Here is a 22,281-nt window from a genome sequence, read left to right on the forward strand (position 1 = left end):
ATCAACGACATGAGGATGCAGAAGGCAATGGAAACCACTGCATTAAAAGACACGTAACGTGTATCCACAGGACATGTGGCATGTAATTGAAGATGTGTCATGATGATCTCTCTATTGGCAAAAGATTCCGGAATAGTCCCCCATTCGAATCTCCGGGAGGGGACTGCCAAGGGGGACCTTACCATGAGAAAAAGATTGAATAATCAACGAAAGGATAACGTTCTACCAGTCGGGGCGTGGAATGTCAGAAGCTTGAACGAGGTAGGGAAACTAAAAAATCTGAAAAGGGAAATGCAAAGGCTCAATCTAGATATAGTACGGGTCAGTGAAGTGAAGTGGAAGGAAGACAAGGATTTCTGGTCATATGAGTATCGGGTAATATCAACAGAAGCAGAAAATGGTGTAACAGGTGTAGGATTCGTTATGAATAGGAAGGTAGGGCAGAGGGTGTGTTACTGTGAACAGTTCAGTGACCGGGTTGTTCTAATCAGAATCGACAGCAGACCAACACCGACAACGATAGTTCAGGTATACATGCCGACGTCGCAAGCTGAAGATGAACAGATAGAGAAAGTGTATGAGGATATTGAAAGGGTAATGCAGTATGTAAAGGGGGACGAAAATCGAATAGTCATGGGCGACTGGAACGCAGTTGTAGGGGAAGGAGTAGAAGAAAAGGTTACAGGAGAATATGGGCTTGGGACAAGGAATGAAAGAGGAGAAAGACTAATTGAGTTCTGTAACAAGTTTCAGCTAGTAATAGCGAATACCCTGTTCAAGAATCACAAGAGGAGGAGGTATACTTGGAAAAGGCCGGGAGATACGGGAAGATTTCAATTACATTACATCATGGTCAGACAGAGATTCCGAAATCAGATACTGGATTGTAAGGCGTAGCCAGGAGCAGATATAGACTCAGATCACAATATAGTAGTGATGAAGAGTAGGCTGAAGTTCAAGACATTAGTCAGGAAGAATCAATACGCAAAGAAGTGGGATACGGAAGTACTAAGCAATGATGAGATACGTTTGAAATTCTCTAACGCTATAGATACAGCAATAAGGAATAGCGCAGTAGGCAGTACAGTTGAAGAGGAATGGACATCTCTAAAAAGGGCCATCACAGAAGTTGGGAAGGAAAACATAGGTACAAAGAAGGTGTTGTTGTTGTTGTGGTCTTCAGTCCTGAGACTGGTTTGATGCAGCTCTCCATGCTACTCTACCCTGCGCAAACTTCTTCATCTCCCAGTACTTACTGCAACCTACATCCTTCTGAATCTGCTTAGTGTGTTCATCTCTTGGTTTCCCCTACGATTTTTACGCTCCATACTGCCCTAATACTAAACTGGTGATCCCTTGATGCCTCAGAACATGTCCTAGCAACCGATCCCTTCTACTGGTCAAGTTGTGCCACAAAGAGGGTAGCTGCGAAGAAACCATGGGTAACAGAGGAAATACTTCAGTTGATTGATGAAAGGAGGAAGTACAAACATGTTCCGGGAAAATCAGGAATACAGAAATACAAGTCGCTGAGGAATGATATAAATAGGAAGTGCAGGGAAGCTAAGACAAAATGGCTGCAGGAAAAATGTGAAGACATCGAAAAAGATATGATTGTAGGAAGGACAGACTCAGCATACAGGAAAGTCAAAACAACCTTTGGTGACATTAAAGGCAACGGTGGTAACATTAAGAGTGCAACGGGAATTCCACTGTTAAACGCAGAGGAGAGAGCAGATAGGTGGAAAGAAAACATTGAAAGTCTCTATGAGGGTGAAGATTTGTCTGATGCGATAGAAGAAGAAACAGGAGTCGATTTAGATGAGATAGGGGATCCAGTATTAGAATCGGAATTTAAAAGAGCTTTGGAGGACTTACGGTCAAATAAGGCAGAGGGGATAGATAACATTCCACCAGAATTTCTAAAACCATTGGGGGAAGTGGCAACAAAACGACTATTCACGTTGGTGTGTAGAATATATGAGTCTGGCGATATACCATCTGACTTTCGGAAAAGCATCATCCGCACAATTCCGAAGACGGCAAGAGCTGACAAGTGCGAGAATTATTGCATAATCAGCTTAACAGCTCATGCATCGAAGCTGCTTAAAAGAATAATATACAGAAGAATGGAAAAGAAAATTGAGAATGCGCTAGGTGACGATCGGTTTGGCTTTAGGAAAAGTAAAGGGACGAGAGAGGCAATTCTGACGTTACGGCTAATAATGGAAGCAAGGCTAAAGAAAAATCGAGACACTTTCATAGGATTTGTCGACCTGGAAAAAGCGTTCGACAATATAAAATGGTGCAAGCTGTTCGAGATTCTGAAAAAGGTAGGGGTAAGCTATAGGGAGAGAAGAGTCATATACAATATGTACAACAACCAAGAGGGAATAATAAGAGTGGACGATCAAGAACGAAGTGCTCGTATTAAGAAGGGTGTAAGACAAGGCTGTAGCCTTTCGCCCCTACTCTTCAATCTGTACATCGAGGAAGCAATGATGGAAATAAAGGAAAGGTTCAGGAGTGGAATTAAAATACAAGGTGAAAGGATATCAATGATACGAAACTTCCTGGCAGATTAAAACTGTGTGCCCGACCGAGACTCGAACTCGGGACCTTTGCCTTTCGCGGGCAAGTGCTCTACCATCTGAGCTACCGAAGCACGACTCACGCCCGGTACTCACAGCTTTACTTCTGCCAGTCTCGGTCGGGCACACAGTTTTAATCTGCCAGGAAGTTTCATATCAGCGCACACTCCGCTGCAGAGTGAAAATCTCATTCTGGAAACATCCCCCAGGCTGTGGCTAAGCCATGTCTCCGCTATATCCTTTCTTTCAGGAGTGCTAGTCCTGCAAGGTTCGCAGGAGAGCTTCTGTAAAGTTTGGAATGTAGGAGACGAGATACTGGCAGAAGTAAAGCTGTGAGTACCGGGCGTGAGTCGTGCTTCGGTAGCTCAGATGGTAGAGCACTTGCCCGCGAAAGGCAAAGGTCCCGAGTTCGAGTCTCGGTCGGGCACACAGTTTTAATCTGCCAGGAAGTTTCGTATCAGCGCACACTCCGCTGCAGAGTGAAAATCTCATTCTGGATCAATGTTACGATTCGCTGATGACATTGCTATTCTGAGTGAAAGTGAAGAAGAATTAAATGATCTGCTGAACGGAGTGAACAGTCTAATGAGTACACAGTATGGTTTGAGAGTAAATCGGAGAAAGACGAAGGTAATGAGAAGTAGTAGAAATGAGAACAGCGAGAAAACATCAGGATTGATGTTCACGAGGTCAATGAAGTTAAGGTATTCTGCTACCTAGGCAGTAAAAATAACCAATGACGGACGGAGCAAGGAGGACATCAATAGCAGACTCGCTATGGCAAAAAAGGCATTTCTGGTCAAGAGAAGTGTACTAATATCAAATACCGTCCTTAATTTGAGGAAGAAATTTCTGAGGATGTACGTCTGGAGTATGGTAGTGAAACATGGACTGTGGGAAAACAGGAACAGAAGAGAATCGAAGCATTTGAGATGTGGTGCTATAGACGAATGTTGAAAATTAGGTGGACTGATAAGGTAAGGAATGAGGAGGTTCTACGCAGAATCGGAGAGGAAAGGAATATGTGGAAAACACTGACAAGGAGAAGGGACGGGATGATAGGACATCTGCTAAGACATGAGGGAATGACTTCCATGGTACTAGAGGGAGCTGTAGAGGGCAAAAACTGTAGAGGAAGACAGAGATTGGAATACGTCAAGCAAATAATTGAGGGCGTAGGTTGCAAGTGCTACTCTGAGATGAAGAGGTTAGCACAGGAAAGGAATTCGTGGCGGGCCTCATCAAACCAGTCTCAGTAGTTCTAGATACATGCGACATCTGACGCCCTGAATTATGAGGGGCGACCAGAAAGTTTCCGTTTGACACTGTTGCCGCTTCGTGAATGCGACGTGTAGGCGAGGGGTTAGTGTGACATTCGCGGCTTTCCGACCTGCATGCGGCGAATGTGGAAACCTGAACTATGGCGACGTTATTACTAAGATAATGCATCCAAACAGGACCAACGCGTTGTTTCTCTTTTCGTGGCTGGAGAAGGACAACCACTAGTAGTCATGCATCGGAGAATGAAAAATGTGTGTGGGGCCTGCACGCCTGTCGTGGACAAATAGTGTCGCTGCTCGATGATAACGCACCTTGCCATATCACTAACCTCGTAACGTAGCAGTTCTTCCTCCCGAACAGGCCATGAAAGCCCAACGGTACTGACCGGGCGCCGTGTCATCCCCAGCTCATAGGTGTCACTGTATGCGGATGTGGAGGGGCGTGTGGTCAGCACACCGCTCTCCCGAGAACGGAGCCGCTAGTTCTCAATCTAGTAGCTCCTCAGTTTCCTTCACAGTGGCTGAGTGCACCCCGCTTGCCAACAGCACTCGGCAGACCGAATGGTCACCCCTCCAAGTGCTAGCCCAGCCCGACAGCGCTTAACTTTGGTGATCTGACGGGAACCGGTGTTACCACTGGGGCGAGGTCGTTGGCAACGTAGCATTTGCTCCAACTCAAATGGGAGACGCTCCATCATCCCCTCTATGGTCCTCGATGTGTCCCCGTGCGATAGCCACACCTTAGGTCCCTCAAAAAAGGCCAAGAAGAGTGGACGTTTCCTGTCGGACCAGAATGTGCAGCAGGCAGTTAGGACTTGTTCACGCACTACGTCACGTTGTTTTACCTATCGGGTACTTTCAACGTCGCGCGTCGGTGACACGTCTGCCTCAGTGCTCACGGCGATTTTACCTGATTGGCGTGACAACCCTGAACTATAACAGCTTCGAACAGAAACTTTTAGATTGCCCTTTGTAGACAGATTATATTAGATTAGAAACAGTTTTTGTTTCATGGAGACGAAGTCAAAAGATCCTCAAGGATTTAGTACGTGTTGTTCTACAACATTACGTAACATGTATTTGCGAAAGGTAAATAAAAAAATAATAAGTAAAAAGAAAAGAAAGGGGACAGAACAGCATGTGAAAACTATAGAGGTGTAAGTACAGCTTATAAGATCTTCACAAATATATTAAACGAAAGGCCACGGAAGTGTGCAGAAGGCATACTAGGGGAATATCAGTGTGGCTTTCGACCGGGCAGAGGAACAACTGATCAAATATTTGTGATAAGGCAAATGATGGAAAAGTTCTATGAATATGATATAGATCTGCATTTCTTATTCATTGATTTCAAACAAGCCTTTGACAGCATAAATCGGCAAGAACTATACAGAGTACTGAAAGAAGTTGGTATATGTGCTAAATTAATAAGGCTAATCAGAATGACAATGACAGAGACAAGAGCAAAAGTAAAGGTCCTTAGCAGAACAAGTGATAGCTTTGACTTTAATAAAGGTGTGAAGCCAGGGGATAGTCTCTCCACTGTCCTATTCAACATTGCCCTGCATGGTGCAGTAAATAAAATCAACAAAAGAGGCACCATATTTATGAAAACTAGCCAGATATGTGCATACGCTGATGACATTGCTATAGTAGGAAGAAATACCAATACACTCCTAGAAACATACCGGGCAATGGAAACAGAAGCCTTAAAAATTGGCCTCATAGTAAATGTAAACAAAACAAAATATATGGTAATGTCACAATCTGAGGCCAGAAGAACCCCTAAAAACCTAAACATCAATGGGAAATGCTTCAATGGAGTGTCCTCTTTTAACTACTTGGGAGCCCTAATAACAAATGATAACAGTATTGGAAAGGCTATAAGGGAAAGAATACAAGCAGGAAACAGAGCTTACTTTGCAAATATGCAGCTTTTCAAAAGTAGCCTTGTTACAAGAAAAACTAATTTGCTAATATATAATTCCCTAGTCCGCCCAGTTATCACATACGGCTCAGAGGTATGGACGTTGACAGAACACGATAAAAATGCTCTAAGAAGCATTGAGTGGAAAATACTACGCAAAATCTATGGGCCAATAAGGGAGCAAGAAGGCTGGAGAATACGCTACAATGCTGAATTACAGGAGTTAATACAAGGCAGGGACATAGTAAAATTTGTTAAATCACAGCGAATACGATGGCTAGGACACTTGGAGAGAATAGCAGAGGATAGAATTCCAAAGAAAATGATGAAAGGTATGATCCATTCAGTTAGGCGAAAAGGGAGACCTAGAAGAAGATGGATCGATGAGGTAATAATGGATATCAGCAATATGGGAGTCCGGGGGTGGAAAAGAGCAGCAAATAACCGAGAAGTGTGGAGGAAGATTGTTGAAGAAGCCAAGGCTCACCAAGGGCTGTAGAGCTACTGAAGAAGAAGAAGAAGAAGAGAAGAAGAAATAAAAAAATAATAAGTAAAAAAAAAACTATATTCCCTCGTGGATATACATACAACAAGTCAGAATATCTTACACACATCTTCATTTGAAAGGTATAACAAAAATGTCACAAATGTAAATCTGCAATACACTGAGGTCTGAAATTCTCAAGATATAGTGGCCACGCATCAACCAAGAGAAAATCAGTTTACAACACTTGTTTACATTAATCACTTTACTGCACTGAAGATTTGCAGGCGTAAGATTTTACTTAATACACACGGTATTTAAAATTATCAACACATATACACATCAGTCAGTTCTGCTAACAAACTTGTCTGTGGAGCTGATTATCAATAAATACTTTAGTTTCCTGCTTTATCAGTAAAATTTTTACTCTCGCTGGTAAATTATTGGAAATATTTGTCGTTGAATAACTTCACAGGAGATCAAAGTAAGTGACTTACCTGACCAGACGGAACACTAGTCGAGGCGTGTGAACACCACGCAGCTCGGCTCGTTGTGGAGCGCTGGGTGCAGCCGGGTGGTCACCCGAGCCTCTGTCGCTGACACGAGCCACAGCAATCACATTGTGTGTTTCTGCCAATTGGTTGTATGCAATAAGCTAGGTTGACGGGTCACGTTGCGTAATGATAGGAAACACCTATCGGTTTTGGACGTCCCCATAACTGCACCATAAATGAAGTTAGCGGACTTGTTGGTAAATCAACGTGGACTCTGCAACACGTCTGCAACGAATTACCACGAGTGGATCTTTTCTTATACTAATGGTTTAAAATGATTATAGCCGACAGAGATCGATATAAAAATGGTTCAAATGGCGCACTATGGGACTTAATATCTGAGGTCATCAGTCCCCTAGAACTTAGAACTACTTAAACCTAACTAACCTAAGGTCATCACACACATCCACGGCCGAGGCAGGATTCGAACCTGCAACCGTAGCAGCCCCGTGGTTCCGGACTGAAGCGCCTAGAACCGTTCGCTGCACAGGAGACCGATACGAAACATCCATAATGCACTTTGGTTTTGGTAATGTGGCACACCACCCACTATTTACTTCTATTTGTTATGTAATACCTAACGTGACAAGACCACCCTTTAGCTACAACACTATGAAAGTATGCCATACGCAAATCTGAGTGTACTATTCAATATTTTGCCTCTAATGGTGAGCCTGAAGTGGATACAATGCAATAGATACTTAGCCACTTTAAATCCCCCCCCCCCCCCCACACACACACACACAGACACATAAATTAATTAAAAAAGGTTTGTAGTGTCTGATTTCTATTGAAATTAGGAGTATCCAGTCTGACTACACAGAATTATTGGCGAAAAAGACAAAGGTGTAATTCGCTGAGCTAACGCAAACAACTCTAATTAAAAGGTATACAAAAATTTTGCGGTGTAGGTGACAAAGTTGGGAGTGCATGCAGTCCCTACCACAGTTGGTTGGTTGTTTGGGGAAGGAGACAAGACAGCGTGGTCATCGGTCTCATCGGATTAGGGAAGGAAGTCGGCCGTGCCCTTTCAGAGGAATCATCCCGGCATTTGCCTGGAGTGATTTAGGGAAATCATGGAAAACCTAAATCAGGATGGCCGGACGCGGGATTGAACCGTCGTCCTCCCGAATGCGAGTCCAGTGTCTAACCACTGCGCCACCTCGCTCGGTGTCCTACCACAGTTCTCGCTCAGAATGTGTATAACGCTATCTGACTGTAACTCACTGGATTGACAGAGATTGTGAATGGCAAACTACAAACTAATGCGTCACATACACGGATCAGCCAAAACATTATGATCACTGCCCACTGCAAGTCTGGATGCCTCCACGTGGCGTTGCGGGAACGTAACGCAATAAGAAAATTATTTACGCTAGCAGAGACGAATAGGGGACTGCCGTAGCGAAAATGTGCGCTGCATGTGGAGAAATGCACTGAGATAAGCGACTTTGCCAAAGGGAAGATTATTATTTTGTAGAGCTTGTGAACGAGTACCTCGAGAACGGCGAAGCTGGTCGAATGTTCACCTGCTGCTTTTGTGAGCATCTATGGAAAGAGGGGCTCCGTAGCAGAACACCTCTGCATGTTCACGTGCTGGTCAGCGACATCGTCACTTTCGATTACACTGGGCTCGGGATCATCGAGATTGGACTGTATATCACTGGAAACGTGTCAAATGGTTCAAATGGCTCTGAGCACTATGGGACTTAACATCTATGGTCATCAGTCCCCTGGAACTTAGAACTACTTAAACCTAACTAACCTAAGGACAGCACACACATCCATGCCCGAGGCAGGATTCGAACCTGCTACCGTAGCAGTCGCGCGGCTCCGGACTGAGCGGCTAGAACCGCTAGACCACCGCGGCCGGCGAAACGTGTCGGCTCGGCGAATGAATCACGCTTTTGCTAAACCAGGTCTGTGGTCGTATCCACAAATGCCGTCGTTCAGACAAACAGCTGCTCGAAACAAGCACCGAACCACGGGCGCAGGCTGGTCGGAGCAGTGTTATGCTACGGGAGGCGTTCTCCTGCGCTTGCAAGGGACCTGTGGTAGTAATCGAAGAGAACATGTCAGCTGCGGACCACTGCATCCCTTCATGCTCGATGTCTCGGTAAGTCTGTCGGGGGGGGGGGGGGGGGGGGGGGCGGCGGCGCTGGTCCGAAATGTGGGGGTGGCTATAGAGCGCGTAGGGTGCCGTCTTCTGCAAGTGGCTCACGCCGGCACCAACGACGCCTGTCGCATGGGTTCTGAGGCGATCCTCAGTTCATGCAGGTGGCTGGAGGAGGTGGCTAAGACTGCTGGTCTCGGGCGCAGGCTACAGCCAGAGCTCGCAATCTGCACCATTGCTCCCAAAGTTGATCAGTGTCCTTTGCTTTGGAGCCCAGTGGAGGGCCTCAAGCAAAGACGTCTTCGACTCTGTAACGGTGTTGTCCACAAATTTCTGGACCTGCGTTATCGTGTGGGGATTTGTAGGACTCCGCTTGGTAGATCAGGGGTGCACTACACAAAGGAAGCAGAGTACTTGTGCAGTGCACATGAGGGTTTTTTTAGGCTAGGCAGTAGTTTGAGGTGCTCTCATGAACACTCACCGGTCGATATGCAGCAAGAGAAGTCAAATGGTGTACAGAATAAAGACACTTCGACTGTCATAATTTTATTAGTAACCTGCCAAAGTATTCATAATAAGGTTCCCGAATTTACTGCCCTACAGGAAAATCCTCGCGCTCCAGTTAGTCTTGGAACCGAGAGATGGCTGAAACCCGAAGTGGAAATCTCTGACATATTTAGCGAGTCGTGGAACGTATATCAGAAAGACAGATTAGAGACCACAGGGGGGATGGGAGTGTTCTTTGCAGTTGACAAAGATATTACCTCTAGTGAGGTCGACGTTGAGTGTGACAGTGAAGTTATCTGGTCGCGTATAACAAGTGTAGGTGAAACCAAGCAAGTTGTTGGATGTCTTTACTGGCCACCCGATCCCGCTGTGACATTTCTAGGGTCATTCAGAGAAAGTCTAGGTTGAATAGCGCATAAATACCAGATCGGAAATACTACTTGGTGGCACCTGTAACCTTCCGAGTATAGATTGGGAAGTGTGTGGATTCATTGCGGGGAGTACAGAAATACAGTCATGAGTATACTTTTGAACACGTTTTCTGAGAAGCGGCCTGACCAGCTAGCTCCGTAGCCCACACACAATGGAAATATCTTAGACCTTGTAGCTACAGAAAGGCCGGACCATATGGAAAATGTCAGTATAGAATCGGTGATCAGCGATCATGATGTCATTACAGAAAATATGATTACAAAAGTCAATAAACCAGTCAAGAAGGCTACGTGAGCGTTTCTGCTAGAAAGAGCACATATGCAGTCATTACTATCTCACTTAGACAGTGAATTGGCATCATTTAGTTGCAGTAAGATGCAGGTAGAGGAATTATGGGCATATTTTAAGCAGATTGTAAATCGTGGTCTGGAGAATTATGTGCCTAGTAAGTGGATAAAGGGTGGAAAAGACCCACCATGGTTTAATAACGAAATCTGGAGAATGCTGAGGAAGCAGAGGCTGTTGCACTATCGGTTCAAAAGGAAACCAACAAATGACGACAAACGAAGGTTAGTAGAGATTCGGGCGTCTGTGAAAGGATGTATACGTGAAGCATACAACGACTACCACCGTAGCAGCTTAGCAGAAGATCTCCCAGAGGACCCGTGGAAATTCTGGTCTTACGCAAAATCGCCAAATGGGTCTGAGGCTTCCCTTCACTCCCTTGTTGACAAGTCAGCTGTGACAGCTGAAGACAGCAGAACGAAAGCCACAGCTTTAAATGTCGCGTTCAAGAAATCGTTCTCACAGGAGAATCGTACAAGCATATCGTAATTTGACCATCTGACAGACTCCCGCATCGACGATATAGTGATAACCAACCCTTGCGTAGAGAGACAACTGAAAGATTTGAAAGTAAATAAATCACCAGGTCCCGATGGAGTCCCAGTTCTGTTTTATAAACAGTACTCTACAGCATTGGGCCCTCACTTAGCTTACATTTATCGTGAGTCTCTCGCCCATCACAAAGTCTGAAGCGACTGAACAGATGTCTCCAGTATATAAGACGGGCAAAAGAACAGACCCGCATAATTACAGACAAATATCCCCTAACTTCTGTTTGCTGCAGAATCCTTAAACATATTCTCAGTTCGAAAACAATAAATTTTCTTGAGACTGAGAAGCTTATGTCCACGAATCGGGACGGTTTTAGAAAACATCGCTCTTGAGAAAGTCAGCTTGCCCTTTTCTCACATGATATCCTGAGAACTATGGACGAAGGGCAACAGACACATTGCATATTTGTAGATTCCCGGAAAACATTTGACACGGTGCCCCTTCACAGATGCCGGCCGCTGTGACCGAGCAGTTCTAGGCGCTTCAGTCCGGAACCGCGTTGCTGTTATGGTCGCAGTTCTGAATCCTGCCTCGGGCTTGGATGTTTGTGACGTCCTTAAGTTAGTTACGTTTCAGTACTTCTAAGTTCTAGGGGACTGATGACCTCAGAAGTTAGGTCCCATGGTGCTCAAAGCCATTTGAACCACGGAATTTAGCGGCAGTCAGTAGCGAGCCAGTGGGTGTGTTGGACCTTCCATCGAGCTACGGACCCCCTTGAAGATGTCTCCCGCAGTCGGAGACGAAACGTTGGGAATTGACACAGAATTAATCAACCGACCACGGCATAACAGCCCGGATAATTATAATGAACGTGAAATCTCCGGGCGTGAAAGTCTACATTTTAGTATGTTACAGAGATGCTTCAGGAACTCAAGTGGGAATCTCTGGAGGGAAGGCGACTTTCTTTTCGAGAAACACTACTGGGAGAATTTAGAGAACCGACATTTGAAACTGAGTGCCTGACGATTCTACTGCCGCCAGCATACACCATGAAGATAAGATATGAGAAATTAGGGCTCGTACGGAGGCATACAGACAGTCGATTTCCCTCTCTCTCTGTTTTCTGGTGGAACAGGAAAGGAGATGATTAGTTGTGGTACACCGCACTGTATGTTGGCTTGCGGAGTATCTATGTAGATGTAGATGTCTTCACTGACGACAGTCTTTCAGCAGTATAGCTGTCCGTGTCTCGAAGCCAGAATCGTGCTGCAGTGGTTCGTGGAGCGTAATAGTAAAACCACGATAGTGTTTAGGCTACCAAATTCGCCTCATATGAATCCGATGGCTCCCATCTGGGTCGCTGTGGTACGCCATCACTGCGTACACAAGTCAGAGGCCAGTTATTTACGGGAATGGCCTTAGCGCGCAGATACCTGGTGCCACATAGCTCCATAAATCCACGAATGAACACAATCCATGGTAAGCAGAATGGGTGACAGACCTGGCCCAACAAGCAGTCATAATGTTTTAGCACGTCAGTCTATATGTGGAGCTACGACTGGTGCTCTGAGCAAAGGCCGTACTCTGTGAATAATTCACCTCCAAGCCAGAGCAACGAAAAGCTCTCAGTGCACCATCGGAAGTCTGCAAAGCAGTGAACTACGCGCCACAGCAGTGACTCCACCAAAGTGCCACAGTCTCCACTGCTCAATACTGGAGCCAAAGTTGTGCCTCCAAACCAGACATGAAATTGCGATTCCATGCGAACCAAGGCTCTCGAACAGAAAATTCGCTCAGTCGGCAACAAACCGAAAATCGACCAGTGTTGCTCCACACCTGAATGTATGGTGGGGTCTTGCGACTACCACGCGACAGTTGCACCACCGTCTGATAACTTGTCTCACCCCCACAGTCCAATCACGACTGTCTCCTATCGCCACCTTCTAGCTACCTTCTCCTCTCTCGACGCTCTATGGCTCAAATGGCTCTGAGCACTATGCGACTTAACGTCTGAGGTCATCAGTCGCCTAGAACTTAGAACTAATTAAACCTAACTAACCTAAGGACATCACACACATCAATGCCCGAGGCAGGATTCGAACCTGCAACCGTAGCGGTCGCTCGGCTCCAGACTGTAGCGCCTAGAACCGCACGGCCACTCCGGCCGGCTCTCGACGCTCTGCCTTAGTATTCTCCTAAACCATACGCTCCATGAGGAGCTCCATCAAAAAGTCTACCAATGGCGAGGCGTGCGACGTGTTTTTCCGAGAATAGCATTTTTTTTAGTAGCCACAATACCTTCCAACAGGTGGACAGATCTTTTTTCACCAATTCTTTCTCTGCTGTGGCATCGAATAATCGCCCTCCTGTACACTCACGTAAGAACACTGGCGTGCGAGGAAACATGTTCGTCAAAAAATTGCAGCACCTCTTGGAATGCCAGTGTTATGGACTCATTACGACAACCGTGGCGAAATGTTTTCTTTCACAAGCTGAAACAGCTTTCCCAGACAGGCCCACAGAAAAAACATGATCAGGGCTACCTGCGAAAGCTGAGGTGAGGTCGCAGGTATCATTTACGGGCTCCCAGTGCAGACGTGACCCTGTGAAGCAGCCAAAAAATTCAGACCCCAGCCTTTGCACGGAACTCCCCCACGCCCCGATAAACACGCGTCCCTCCGGGACTCAGGGGAACCCACTACTGCTTAGACCCCTCCACCGCCAATCCTCCACGTAGAGGGTAGCAGTGGCGACGACGACTCCTCGCTTATCGCACCAGGGTACCTGAGCTGAGTGCTCCGCATTCTCTAAACTGCCAGCAATGAAGTGGCTGTTCTGGCATCCACGCCGGTGGCAGCTGCTGCACCCAGCAGTAGTCTTACCAGCTACCATGAGGAAGACCCGCTCCCAACATGAGCACAATTCCAGAATGAGATTTTCAATCTGCAGCGGAGTGTACGCTGATATGAAACTTCCTGGCAGTTCTGCAAGGTTCGTAAGAGAACTTCTGTAAAGTTTGGAAGGTAGGAGACGAGGTACTGCCAGAAGTAAAGCTGTGAGTACCGGGCGTGAGTCGTGCTTCGGTAGCTCAGTTGGTAGAGCACTTGCCCGCGAAAGGCAAAGGTCCCGATTTCGAGTCTCGGTCGGGCACACAGTTTTAATCTGCCAGGAAGTTTCATATCAGTGCACACTCCGCTGCAGAGTGAAAATCTCATTCTGGAAACATCCCCCAGGCTGTGGCTAAGCCATGTCTCCGTAATATCCTTTCTTTCAGGAGTGCTAGTTCTGCAAGGTTCGCAGGAGAGCTTCTGTAAAGTTTGGAAGGTAGGAGACGAGGTACTGGCAGAAGTAAAGCTGTGAGTACCGGGCGTGAGTCGTGCTTCGGTAGCTCAGTTGGTAGAGCACTTGCCCGCGAAAGGCAAGGGTCCCGAGTTCGAGTCTCGGTCGGACACACAGTTTTAATCTGCCAGGAAGTTTCATATGAGCACAATTTCTTCACCTCAAAATACAGCATTCAGAACTACAACGAACACCATGCCTAATCGCTGTCAATCCTCTTTACTGGTCAATGAATTGGTCGCTGTGCCTCCTTGACATGACACGAGTGCCCTCATCTGCATACAGTCTATTTGAACCATCATCCACAGAGATGATGAAGAGAGGAAGAGAGATGAGCACGAAGAACACGCCGCCTTTCAACGAGTGTCACGACTTGTAAACGAAAATCGGTTTCGGATCTGGTAGGAATGGCTGCCGTCAGTAAATGCAGGTCCGTTGCAACACGCTTCCGAATGAACGTTGTGAAGAGACTGGATACAGTGAGTGCTTGGAGTCAAATATCTTACAAAAGGCCGTTGCTCATAGCAGCTACACATCTTCCGTGGGCTGAACAACACGTAAATTGGACAGAAGCTCTTTGTAGATGTATAGTGTTGCCTGATAAGTCAGATTTTGCCTCTTTTCAAGCGGTACGAGTCGTCCAGTGTACCAATTGCCCAGTAAACTGCAGTGCGTCGAGTACATCGGTCAGGGTCCAGGTGGTTCTGTGATGTTTTACTGATGTGTTTTGTAACCTGACTTGGGCACACTCATTCAAGTTGCTCTGGACCTTGAAGCAGGATATTGTTTTCAACATCTGACCAAGTGTTGCCCTTTCTCCGACATCTTCATAATGAGCCTATTGTAGACACTCGTGTCTTAGAAAACGACAATAGCTGTGTTCACAGACCTCCAAGCGTACATTTCTGGCTTAACTCCAACCTTCAGGCACCCTACTTCATCTCGAATGAGCCACTACACCACCCAATCTTAAACCCACAAAAAAGTCTGACACTATTTGCTATAGCTGGTGAAACAAGTAGTCAGCACATGCACAGTACTGTAGCTGTAGGAGATGTGATCGCCAATGAGTGGCTTCAGCGGGATATGGCATAGCTGAAGACCTCCTTCCCTCATTAAATTAAGGCCATCACCACACCAAGAAAAAAAGGAAGGAAGTTTGGAATTTAATGCCCTGTTGACACTGAAGTCACTAGACAGAGAGTAAAAGCTCGGAGGATTACGAAAATGTGGAAAAGGAAATGAGACATACCCTTCCAAAGAGACCAGCCCGGCATCTTTCTGGAGCGACTGAAAGAAATAATGGAAAACTTAAATCTGGATGGCTGGAAGGGGATCTGAACCGTCGTCCTTCCAAACGCAAGTCCAGTGTGGTGGTCACACTCACCGCTCAGCTACGGAGACTGGGTGGCGTTAATTTTTTGTCTACTGTGCTTACTATTCCTAACTATTGCTTCACAGCGGATCGGTGTTCTACAGAACTTATAACAGATACATACACACCGTCAGCTGCGGGTGGTCTGCTTATATTTTACGCCTTATTTCAGTCTATCAGACCATCAAGGCGTAACAGTCATCACCACAAGATATGTCCGAATCAATTAAGTCAAGGATTTTAATGTGGGTTGGTCTTATAATCCGTTCCTAAATTCATAATGTGAAGATGAGCAAACCATGGTGAAGATGTTGCACCTGGAGATGTCCGAAAGACTAAAATAATGAAATAAGTTCTAAAAAGAAAGCAATTCACTTATCAGCCGTCACTGTGTCTGTTCGTTACGAGTTACACACACTATAGCTGCACGGATTTACTTCTTATCGAGTGTCAGTGGAAATTTGTCTAAAGTGAAGAACAGTTCTTCCATATCAGTGCGATGGAACCAAGTTCTATAAAGAAGCTCTGAACATGAAACTGTGCTAGTAACCAATGAAGTGTTTCGCTGTCGAGACAAATTAGTCGTTATCAGGAGTTTCACGAAAATGATCAGACCTAAGTAACAAGATATATAGTCAGTTTTGGACTTCTGTACACAAATGAAGAATAAGTAACGAAACTTCATTCACTTGCAGGGAGGTACTTTTAAACTTTCCACATCCGGAATTGGTTGAAATGTTATTCCTGGAACTCTAAAATCTAGGGAAAGGCTTCGAAATAGTACTCCACTTACAGAGATCACCTTCATTTACCGTTAGCTTACATAGCTGTTGAGTACTGAAGGCCTTGGGTATCCCACAATAGTCGAGATGCAGAACACTCTTGACTTACAGCAAACGATTGTATCACAAAGAGGCATTGCGAATATGAATACACTTAAAATATAACTGGAAAGCGTTCGTTTGATGGCCTCGAAAATATTACGAAGAGGGGTAACGGTGATCTGAAGGCAAACATGTTCAATACTGGCTTTTAATTCGCCAAAGCTTACACAGTTTACTAAAGCAAGATTCATCCATCTTAGGCAACGACCATATCTATCTATACCTTCAACAGGCTTATTGCTTCGACGATCTGTGCACACCACAGAGGCATATATGGTCTAGACGACGTGTGGTACCCATGGCCACGAAGTCCTGGAACAGGGAAAATAAGACCATTTTCCACATGCTGTTTTTCTGGCCGAAGCCACGATGTCGGAGGTTGGACTGCCACGTTTGATCTCTCAGATGTTCAGGGTGCGATTGATTAACAGTGTGCTTCGGGGTGTTCTGCCAAATCGTCGTTTCCATTCTATGCAGAATACTTCAACGACCGACCCAGCCATCTTCTTCAGGCGCTGCGATTTTGCTGTTACGTGTACTCTGTAGGGAGGACATGTTCCACAAAGCTGACAAGTTAGGTAAATTCTGCGAACAGAAGGGCCGACTTCGCAGTACCGTGATCTTCCTAACAAGCTGTCGAGATAGTCTACAGTCTGGTCGAAGTCCAGGCAGCGAGTCCACATAACAGCGAAACTCGCAGCATCTGAAGAGGACGGCTGGGTTGGCTGTCCAAACATTGTACGTAAAATGGGAACAACAATTCGGTAGAAAGTCCGTAAGCACACTACTGCCATGTGTATTTAAAAGAACGAAAAAGCCAACACATAAAGTTCAAAATACGCGCGTTATACTGAAAAGATTGAGCTACACAATGCTCACTAGCCATTTGAGTTCGTGATGTTATTCACCGCAATAGTGAAGGAGTAAACAAGAAAAGAATCTGCAGCTACAACTGAGGAAAGCACAAATACAAGTAGACTTACCTGGATGTGTATAAGGGACGTTCAAAAAGAAACGAGCCGGAGGCATAATTACAGAAACCAGTACCTGTATGTTAGAAGTATTGACCCTGGCTGTTGAGACACTTGTTCCACTGTGACACAAGGTGGTGAATGGTTGTCTCATAAAATTCGTGGGGCGACGATCTTAACCAGTTCCGCACGTACAGCTGGACGTCGTCGTCCGAGGTGAATCGTCGGCCCCTCAGGGCCATTTTAAGGGGACCAAAATTGGCTTAATCACAGGGAGAGAGGCCTGAACTATATAGAGGGTGGTCGAGAACCTCCCATTTGAATTTCTGCAGGACTGCCGCGTCTGTGTTGGCCGTATGAGGCTTTGAATTGTCGAGGAGCAGAATGACCCCACGGGTGAGATTGCCTGGTCCTTTTGATTTGATCGCTTGGCGAAGGGTGGTCAAGGTTTGCGAGTGATGCTGGGCGTTCATTATTGTCCCATGCTGCAGTAAGTGAACCAGAAAGGGGCCATCTTGCTCAAAGAAGAGCGTCAAGAAGGGGCAAACGATTCACCTGGGAGTGGTGAACTGGTTAACATCTCAGCCCCCGGAATTTTGTGAGACAGCCATTCACCGCCTTGTGTCACAGTGGGAGAAGTGTCTCAACAGCCAGAGTCAATATTTCTAACATACAGGTACTAGTTTCTGTAATTATTCCTCCAGCTCGTTTCCTTTCGAACGCCCCATATACTTGCAAAAGCGAGCTAGCACGTAGTCTCCTCCAGGCACATAGCTAAGCCTTCAGGTAACAGGGATGGATAGACCACCTCCTACTCTGAAGAGCTGAGTGAAAGTTTGCCCCAATATTACGAAGACCACACTCACCAGCGAAAAAAAGGTGTAATTATCAGACAAAAATCATACAAAAGAGATTTCAAATCCATCTGATCGTCCTTTGAGATAAATTGTATGGAATACACCGAATTTTTTATTCTGGTCTCAGTAACGGGTGAGGCATTGCATGTCATGCATATTACTCGGTCTACTTTCCGCTTCGCTGACACAATTTGCCACCCTCTGTCTCTAGAGATCCCTGAACTGCTGTGTGTAACATGGCGGTCTAACTTAACTACGTCGATGTGTGAGAAACAGAACGTTGTAATCCCTCAAAAAACTGGAAGCACAATTTCGAAGAGTGCTGCTAGCAGCTGGTACGTTCGCAACTACGAGGGTTGACTGTGGTGCTCCGCGGACCCCCTACACCCTCGACTCTGAAGATGAGTGCAAGTACTCGAAACGCTGTCAATGCCATGTGCTTCTGTAGAACAAACAATTGAGACCTCACTGTCTCCGCTATGTGTGCGAGGGTTGACTGACGAGGGTTGACTGTGGTGCTCCACGGACCCCCTACAACCTCGACTCTGAAGATGAGTGCAAGTACTGGAAACGTTGTCAATGCCATGTGCTCCTGTAGAACAAACAATTGAGACCTCACTGTCTCCGCTATGTGTGTAGCGTAAAGCGTGAGATTTGAAAATGATCTCTTCAAACTTATTTTAAATCTAAATGGAACGTTTCCAGACTTTATCCATTAAGTCATCCTACAAGAGGGAGACGCCTATAATAAGACTTGTGAAACACCCTGTGTATTTCCCAGAAGCCCAATGTAAATCGTGGGACACCGCTATTCCAATGGGTTGCAGCTACTGCAGAAAGGACGACCTTAGTCGGGAGAGCGTTAAAAGTGGCGTTACCACCATGTAGATGAAGAATACCACATCTTGCCCTCCACTTCAACGACCATTCGTAAGTCAGCCGCCGCGGTGATCTAGCGGTTCTAGGCGCTCAGTCCGGAGCCGCGCGACTACTACGGTCGCAGGTTCGAATCCTGCCTCGGGCATGGATGTGTGTGATGTTCTTAGGTTAGTTAGGTTTAAGTAGTTCTAAGTTCTAGGGGACTGATGATTATAGATGTTAAGTCCCATAGTGCTCAGAGCCATTTTCGTAAGTCACTGTTTACCTGTTCTAGAGAGAATTGCTTTGTTATCCAAAGTAACAGAACGCGAAAGTATCACTTGAAACTTTCTAGCTTTTAGCTGTTAACTAAGAACTGTGTGGGCTAAAACCTCTCGCTGGCAACCAGAAAATGCGTACTTTAAAATTTCATTACATATTCTGATCTAGGATTGCCTTTGCTACCCCTACTTTTGAATTTGAGCATTAGCGACGTAAATTAGTTATAATGTGTATGATTCCAATTAATCTGAACTGCATCTGATTATCTGTAAATGAGATGGAATATCAAGAATAGTTATCAATAATACTCAGAATGAATGTTTCTTGAAACACTGACACACAACGGCTAACTAGTGCGTATCGAAACTGTGCTCCCACTAGAAAACGCGTGCACTGAATTTCTATGAATTTTTTTTGCAAATGAAAACAGATCCTAATCTCATCTTATCGTTTAGGTCCTACAATTCCTTTTGATTTGCAATGGATAACGCAGCTCTGTTCTGTCCGCATACTGCAAAACTGTGAACTGCTGAAATGCGTGACTGCTGAACTGCATGACAACCTATTTTATCTTTCTTTAGGATGCTTGCTTAAATTAAACTTTTGCTCTCTTTCTATTAATGCAGCTCACTGTCCACGCAATAGCGCAAGGCGTGGCGGTGCAATATTGACCAGATTAATTTTTAATTTAACAGTGTAAGGGTAAGCCTTACTGAAATGTTTGCAAATGAATAGAGGCTATTTTGAAATTAGATTAATTCCTTCACATATCACAGCGGTGACTGGTATTAACATAAACTATAACTGTTACAATATTTAAATTAAGTAAAATTTGGTCTTTACTTTCCTTATAAAATATATTTAATCAATTAACAACGGATAACGGAAGCAAACAAGAATACTGAACACATGACTGATAATTCACCCTGGATACCAACAGATCGATATTGTTAGATACAATTAAATCTTAGAGGAGAATAATTACTCGTCTAGCGTTTGCTGCAAATAAACTCAATGCGAATTACCTTTTTCCAAAAGTGTCATCTCACTATACAATCCTCTCAGAAATGATCATTTATCCTTAATCCTCAATCATATACCGGGGAGCATCTCAAATAAAATTCATTCTCTGTGCGGCACGTCTGCCTTCCAAGCTCCTCACTCCGACGACACAACACACACACACACACACACACACACACACACACACACACATACACACACACACTGTCTCTGCAGCTCACTCAGTAATACGTCCTCTGGTGGCCAAAGAATAAGTACCATTCATGTGTTGAGCATCCAGAGATGCTTACAGTGGCAAACATGCCAAAGAAACTGACATTTCTCATATATATACTTTTCACAACTATTTCTCATGATATGAGCATATTACACGTGCTATGTGCGACAGTCTTCACGTGCTATGTGCGATAGTCTTCACGTGCTATGTGCGACAGTCTTCAAATACACTCATAAATAATATATTTGTTTTTAGGATTGGCAAATCAGTCCTCCTTTTATGGACTTATGGAAGTACTGACAAAAGAACTACGGTTTTTGAGTGTCTTTTGAAACTCGCCAAAGAATCTTGCCTCTTTTAACTTTGATGAGTTGTCATACAACATGGTCTGAAAGGGCCTCAAAACCTTGCAAGGGTGTTGCAGGGTAGATTGTGCTGAGAAATAATTAAGAAAAAAAATTCAATACGTTGCGCCGTTTCCTAGTTAATTTGAGAGGTGGCTTGAGCCCCCTCTGATATTTCTATCTTACGATTTTCCTCTCTAATTGCATGCGGTGAAAAGTTGCTATTCCTTCACACGCGGACTTCCCACACAGCGTCTCTCGTCACCCGGGTGGTCCGGTGACAGGCGGCCTCTGCTGATCTTGAAAGGGTAAGCCGACGGGTTTTAGGAAGTCAAGTGAATGCTTTCCAGAGTAGCGGCGGAGACACGCTCGCAGGGGCCTGAAGTAGCGGCTGGGCTAGAGGTTCCATTACTTCGCAGAAACTTAGCGAAAACACTTTCTGGCAGGCTACCAGCGAGGTGTGGGAATGACTTGTGTACCCAGGCAGTTTTGGCGGGCAAATTCCCGCGCTTTCTGCAAAATCGTAACTGTGATTGGCTTGCTCAGGGCATAGCTCCGTGACGTAGCAAAATCGGCGCAGAAATTGGCGCCAAGAATCTCCATTGCTGGAATGGTAGTGCTCCGGCAATAGAGTGGAATTTTCCGCCAGTTTTCGAGTTGCTGATTGGAACGGTTAACCACGGCCACTGTCGTGGCAGCGGGAACGTTCTGTGTTCGGTTTGTACGGGTGCTCTTGTGGGGTGTCGGCTCTCGCCTTTCGGTCAGAGTAGGTTACAGGACTGAGCTCTCGCTGCTCTGGTCAGCCTGCCTTCCGTTGACTGTCTAATATACTTTTATTTAATTGTAACTGTTTGACGACATTGCTGAAGTTTCGACTTCAACGTAACTTTCCGAGTACAGTTGGCAATTGAGCGCTCTGTGTACAAGAGGCCTATGTTGTCTGTCTTGAGCAGTTTTGGCTAAAGTTGACTGTATCGGAGTTACTGGGTGACCTCGCTTGTTAAAATCAATCACTGTACCGTCAGTGATTGTGTGGCGAACCTTCTTCGTCTCCCTCAGAGGCGCATTTGTATTGCTAGGAAGTCTTTACTCTGGAACAACCAGGCCAGGATAATTTGTTTCGGGCTACACTCGCGACATTATCATCACCTCGATGGGACGTCGAAGCAACCAGCCATCGCCTCCGGTATGCCAGATAGTGTCCGTGCAGTTAAGAAGACAGCTTGGTAATGTACGTCCGCAGCACCAGCAAAGCAGGTAATTTTGCTAGGTGGTAATCCGAGCTCAGCAGAGCGCGCCTGTTCGTTTTTTCTAACTCTTTTCTGTCTTCGGTGTTCACTGTCTGAGTTCTCACTAATGTAGCAGCAATTAATGCTGGGTTGGCTGTGTGTCTCTCTTAAGACTTG

General features: G+C 45.4%; 1 pseudogene; it reads right to left on the reverse strand.

Moving 5' to 3' along the window:
- Positions 1 to 4,408: 4,408 nt before the first annotated feature.
- Positions 4,409 to 4,526, reverse strand: LOC124614134 (annotated as a pseudogene).
- Between the last annotated feature and the right edge of the window lie 17,755 nt (positions 4,527 to 22,281).

Source organism: Schistocerca americana, chromosome 4 (genome assembly GCF_021461395.2).
Source record: "Schistocerca americana isolate TAMUIC-IGC-003095 chromosome 4, iqSchAmer2.1, whole genome shotgun sequence".
NCBI classification, from domain to species: Eukaryota; Metazoa; Arthropoda; class Insecta; order Orthoptera; family Acrididae; genus Schistocerca; species Schistocerca americana.